Below are 6,955 nucleotides of genomic sequence, written 5' to 3'. Positions count from 1 at the left end.
CCGGGAATGGGAACATATTAACATTTTAAAATGCATCAAATAATGCACCGAGCTTGTATAAAAAAAAACGGCATCCTAGCAAATATTGTGGGTTTCCGTTATCTGATATTTTTACTATATTTTATTTATTAAAACAATATTTGTTGGCATCGCTACGCTCGTCTACTTTGTATCTTGACCCTAAAGTGTGTTTTTTTTATTTTACCACCTCCGCAAAACCCCAAGTTGCAACTTGCAACGCTCGGCGGAAATATACTAGCATAAGTTGCATAATTGTATTATTGACCGCTCGTTATAGATGATCTGAAAATTAATACTTTTTATTGTAACCTTACTAACCGCCCGGGCGATATTAGTCATATCATTATACAAGAACGATAAAGGGTTTTTTTCGGCTGATAATCGACGAAACATATCCATTCAATTATTTTGGTATTATATATATTGTTGGAACTGTTTAACTATCTTGTATGTACAACATACTATCTCATTGTGGTACTTATAGCTTAAATTAAATTTAAAGGTGACGCGTATACGTATGTGCCTCCTAGGTTGTACTATTTTAACCAGATAGCTTAGCAAATGTACCACTGTTGGTAATATGCACGCCCTTACATGAGTTAATCAGCGTGGACATTTCAGATATATAATTGTCCACACTAGTGAATTAGTCAACAATTATAAAACGCGAGACTATATAGCTAGTGGCCTTGGGTGTCGCACTGATTTGAACTTATCCGTTTGTTTAGCAACTTAGTGATGCCATGAGTAACTCATTAATTAAACAGCAACGATTTTATGGTGTTATTTGTTCTTTTGTACGACAAACTATTACATGAAGTACTGTACTGTAGGTACAATGTCTGAAGACTAGATATTGTGTGTCCCTACATTTATTTTTTGACGGTGGACCTCTCGTATCCCCCTTGCGGGCGGGACGCCAAATTAGGTAATAATGAACAACCCCCCTGTGGATTCATACATTTTTCATCACCAGGTTGCCCCTATAAGAATACCATCCGACTTCTAAAACACACTGTTGATAGAGAATTTGAACCGAAACTTTAATTTTCTTTCCAGTACACAAAAAAAAGTCTTTGGGCCATACTTAAAATATGTTTTTTTCTTATTGTTAATTAAACATCAAAACAATCCTCAGAACACGGGAAATCGCTTCTGAGACGTTCTAGAAAACACAATTTTGTGGGGGGGAGATCCCCAAAACCCCCCTTGCGAGAGGGGGACGACCCACTCCCGTAGCCTCCCCCTCCTCGCGCTACGCGCTCGGGGTGCTGCCGAAGTTAAAACTTACTGCATAGATCCACCTTCAAGGTCTCAATGTCAAATAAATGACCCTGACCTACTTTTTAGGCAACATGATTTAAATAGGTTTACATATTCAATAAAGATCCATAAGCTGCAAAACAATCTTCATGTAGTGCTAGCTTTTTTGCTATCAATTTGTTCCAAGTTTGACCTTTACTCGCTTTGAAGGTCACAGATGTTTTGCATTACAGGTGAATGATAAAATAGCCATTGTGCTTCTTGAATTGTGTTATCCTGTCTCATACCAGAAGACAAATGTATTTGCAATGACGTTTTCAGTTTTTAAAACAACAAACGTAGCAGTCTTCTCTAGTTCTTGGTTCAATGCAGGTTCTAGAATTTAACGGTAACAAAATTCAATTTGATTTAATTATATCTTTATTTGCACGTTTTTAATTTCAAAGGAATTAAATGCAAAATTTTAATGCATAGACATGAATAAAGAAACACGGTTTTCGGCCCGATATTTTCTAGTTTACATGAACAATATATAAACAGCACCAACTTCAATTTGCTTACTATAGAAGATCGATTCATACATAATGTAACTCAGTTAGGTGTTTCAATGTAAGATAATTATCGTATTAACAAGGAAGTTTATGCATAACAAGTTAACAACAAAAGATCGTGACGTCAGTGTCGAACAAAAACAGCGATTTACCACACAATATGACCAATAACAACTTAACATATCTGTTCTACCGAGACAACCCACGTAAAGTCAAAGCAGGGGCCCCTCATAGATCAAGGGTCAATTCCCGGCCCTCACCTATTTCTTATCTACATAAACGATATCGTTAACAACATATAAATTATATTATTAAATTATTTGCAAACGATACATCACTATGCATGATTGTCGATAACCCAACTACTACAGGAACCGCTCATCAGGCAGACCTACAAACACTAACAAACTGGTCGAAATCGTGGTTGGTAAGCTTCGATCCTAAAACCCCCGAAAGTATGTTAATTAGTATAAAAAAACGAAGACCTGATCACCAAACGTTGTACATGAATGAATAATGAAGAAATAACAAATGTTTAAGTACACAAGCACCTAGGAGTATTTTTTTCGAATGACGGGAGTTGGGTCAAACATTTACTTAAATTATTAATAAAGCCTCAGTCAGAATCAATATTCTACGTTCTCTAACATTCAAACTCGACCGAAACACATTACAGGCTATTTACTTTTCATTTATCGGACCTATTATTGAATATGCTGACGTAGTGTGGGATAATATTACCGATGAATATAGTGATAAACTGGAACAAATTAATACTGCAGCAGCTGGGATTGTATCTGGTGCAACCAAACTGACAAGCATAGTATAAACTGTATATAGAAGTAGATTTGAACAAACTAATTGTTGTCAACAAAATGTTCTACCAAAACACCCCCAATACCTCAACCGTCTTGTACCACAATCAGTCACTGGAATACATAGCCATAATACTAGACATTCGGATGTTACAACTATCGCTCCCATTCATTGTCATTCTAATGTGTATCAAAGATCTTTCTTGCCCTCTGTTATCAATAGCTGTAACTCAATTCCAGTTAACGTCACGAGAAACCCTTCCATTTATCAATTTAAATCACATATTAAACGCAACAACAAAAAACCTCTACCAAAACACTACTCATATGGCTCACGATTAGGACAAATATACGGCTCGACTACGCATGTCAAGCAGCTCTCTTAATGAACATTTATATAGGAAAAACATTGTTAGATCCCCTCTATGCGCATGCGGCAGCATCGAAAACACTTCTCATTACCTGATAGATTGTACCTTATACACTGCCATCATACAACTATACATTGAAACCCTTCAGTATCAAATAACTGTCAAATTATTATTATATGGCGATGAATCATTATCTTTAGAAGAAAACAAAATAATTGTCCTCGCTGTTCAGGATTACATCCTTAAGTCTAAGCGATTTCAACAACAATAGGGTGATATAATATTATGATGATATTGTTATTAATGTATACATGCTGTTTCACATAGTTTTGGATTCTGAGTAGCTCAAACCATGTATGTGTGTATGCATGCATGTGTGAGTGTGTAGGAGTGCATGCATTTACGTACGTGGGTACATAACTATGCATGTAGGGTAGGGGTATATGGGGTAGGTATGCACTTACGTACGTATGTGTGTATGTATGTATGTATGATAGATGCATACATGCGATCATATGTAAAAAGAAATAGCCGAGTTGCTAACATAATAATAAATCAATTGATTTATGATTAATTATCTTGTGACGTTTTTGAATAAGATTCTTAATAAATGACTTTTGTATTCATATAATAACATAAATCATATGTAAAGTAAGTCATGGCCTTTCCCGATGCAAACAGTCTAGTGGAAATGGATATACCATGAGGAAAAGAATGAACAGGAGAACGACAACGACACGGGATGTATAACAGTGTATGGAGTGTGAACAGTCTATCACAACGACGGTATGCGTAGGGAAAACATCCACGTGATTATCATAGAGTATATTTTATATAAGCATTATATTGCAGCTTGTTTATTTCGATCTTACTTAATATACATATGAAAATCAACCATAAAGTATATGAACGATGACTCAACAGAAGGATTTTTCTTGACCACAATGTACTGATTTTATGAATATTTTATACTGCATTTCCCCAACTCTCTTCTAACTTCCCCTGTAATTTATTCACGTCACTATCCCCAAGCTATAGTTGTTAATGTTGGTTACCAGGCGCGTAGCTGCCTATAGGCAGAATAGGCAACTGCCTACACATAACTTTCATAGATACACTTTTTCTTTTACTGGTCCTTGTTGTTGTCGATTAAATGTATAATTTTGCTTTTTGACTTTCTTCGTATAAAGTTTTTTCCCGTTCCCGGGCCGTCACTAACGAGCCGTTCCCTTGCCGTCCAGTTTTCTTTTGTAAGCCTTTGTCTGCCCGGAAAACTCGGCGATTACAATTTGTCTGGACTCTATCTGACCTCTGAAATCGTTCAGTTAACTTGTATACTGACTTTGGATAGCGCTGAAAACATTTATTCACATAAATCACTGATGTTGCCCATCATAAAGTATGCATATTCGACAAAACGTGTGATATAATATGGAATGAAATATATTTCCCGATATTTTCTCACAAAAAAATGAGCTTTATTTTCATTAATTAAACTATTGAAATTGCCAGCGGAACACGGGAGATTGCTCCTAAGGCCTTCTATTATTCCAAATTTTCCTGTGGGATCCCCCCGACCCCCTCGACCCCCTCCAAGGGGAGGGGGAAGACTCCTCCCATACCCGCCCTTTCTTGCGCTTCGCGCTCGGGTGCTGCCTGCGGCAACACATTGTCGTGGAAAGACCCCTCCCATTCCCTCCCCCTCTCGCGCTTTGCGCTAACATTCTGCCTACATACCATATTCAACCCAGCTACGCCCCTGGTTACGATGAAAGGTAACGGAGACAGAAACAAGTATAGACAATCTTGTATATCAGATACTATATTCATTATGAAAACCCAACTACGATTTAAATATATTTTTTTCAAATTTATTGAACGTAGACACAATAATGAAATCCCAACCTTTACATTTTTTTTTATTTTACTGCATGTTCCTCTTAAAAAGCCCTTTCCCAATAGAGTTTAACAATAACAGGTTACAAGATGACATATATCATCATATACATCATATTTACGAAATTATATGGTATTAGCTGAAGTCAGTACAATGTCCTGCCTCATGGTAAGTGCCATTGCTATAGCAACGACTTCCCTGTACTTGCTGATGTTTGGAGGGAAGATCTTGGTTTCGATCTCAGTAAAGCAATTGTGCATAATGAAACCCTATCGATCATATGATGTTTGTACTGATGGTATATGATAAGGTTATGTTCAATTGATACTCTCAAACTTCCCTAAATAAACGAAGCCTACTGACCTTTGTTGAGGTTCAACAGATTGTCTAGTCTTTTCGTATTGCAGAGTTATCTGCTCCTGTGAGCAGGTTTTGATTACGTCATTTGTTTGTGAGAGTAACGTCATACTTTTTTGAGAAAACGACGTAATTTTCTCACACAAACTAATGACGTAACACTCAATACCTGCTCACAAGAGCAGATAACTCTGGAATACGAAAAGACGGAATACTAAAATCCAAATTAAAGATGAACCGAGAAACACGCACAGGTGATTGCACCTTAAAATTTGGTATCAGTATGCAATAAATTACACTGTACAAGGCAGCTGTTTTGTCCTTCTAGGACTCATCGTTGATGCCAGGGGCAAACAAAGATTTTATTCCAAATACACTACACATCCCTGCTACTGTTGAAACATAGGAATATGTCATTTGGATACTAGTATATTACACTTGTACTTTTGTTGTTAAGATAGTATATAGCGACGTGAACTTAGTCAATCTCAACTGCAAGCTACGTAATGACACAAGTTAACTCATATGTCTAGACCATGCCACGCTTAATTTGGATCATTCTTGCTGTGGAGAGGATACCGGCTTCATACCGAGATGGTGGTGGCTATGAGAAACCACAACAAATATAGTAATATGCTCCGGTAACATGCTTTAGCTGTACTTTTCGCAAAATTTACTTCGCTATAAGGTAAACATTATAGCGCTTTCCATATCCAATGTTCAAACATGTCTAGCTCATTTATAACCCCAAATAACTTTATGAAATGACAAATCATCTGTCTTTACACCGGCTTTAGTGCTTTACCATTTATTAGCATCGGCATAACATTTTAAAAACAAAAAGTTATTTTGAGTCGCTTAATATGACTTATCAGGGGAGTTGACACTTAAATAAAGATTTGGATTCCAACAATTCTTTACTGATTGGTAAACTAACCTGATAACCGGCCGCGGTAAATATTAGCTCCCTTGATTTTGTTTTGTTTTATTTTTATGCTGAGTGGGACGCCGGATAGGCGAGTTGGGAACGGTGTATGCTGAGTGGGGAGCCGGATATGCGAGGTGGGAACATTGCATGCGAGCTGCGGAACAAAACAATCAAGATGGGGAACAATAGATGCCAGTTGTGAACGGTGTATGCTGAATGAGGAGCCGGATAGGCGAGTTGGGAACGGTGTATGCTGAATGAGGAGCTGGATAGGCGAGTTGGGAACGGTGTATGCTGAATGGGGAGCCGGATAGGCGAGTTGGGAACGGTGTATGCTGAATGGGGAGATAGATAGGCGAGTTGGGAACGGTGTATGCTGAGTGGGGAGCCGGATAGTGTAGTTGGGAAGGGTGTTTACTGAGTGGGGAGCCGGATAGGCGAGTTGGAAACGGTGTATGCTGAATGAGGAGCTGGATAGGCGAGTTGGGAACGGTGTATGCTGAATGAGGAGCTGGATAGGCGAGTTGGGAACGGGGTATGCTGAGTGGGGAGCCGGATAGGCGACTTGGGAACGGTGAATACTGAGTGGGGAGCCGGATAGGCGAGTTGAGAACGGTGTATGCGTGTATGCTGAGTGGGGAGCCGGATAGGCGACTTGGGAACGGTGAATACTGAGTGGGGAGCCGGATAGGCGAGTTGGCAACGGTGTATGCTGAGTGGGGAGCCGGATATGGGAGGTGGGAACGGTGTAT

This window comes from Mizuhopecten yessoensis, unplaced genomic scaffold (genome assembly GCF_002113885.1).
Source record: "Mizuhopecten yessoensis strain PY_sf001 unplaced genomic scaffold, ASM211388v2 scaffold8841, whole genome shotgun sequence".
NCBI lineage: Eukaryota > Metazoa > Mollusca > Bivalvia > Pectinida > Pectinidae > Mizuhopecten > Mizuhopecten yessoensis.
This window is presented reverse-complemented; position numbering follows the sequence as displayed.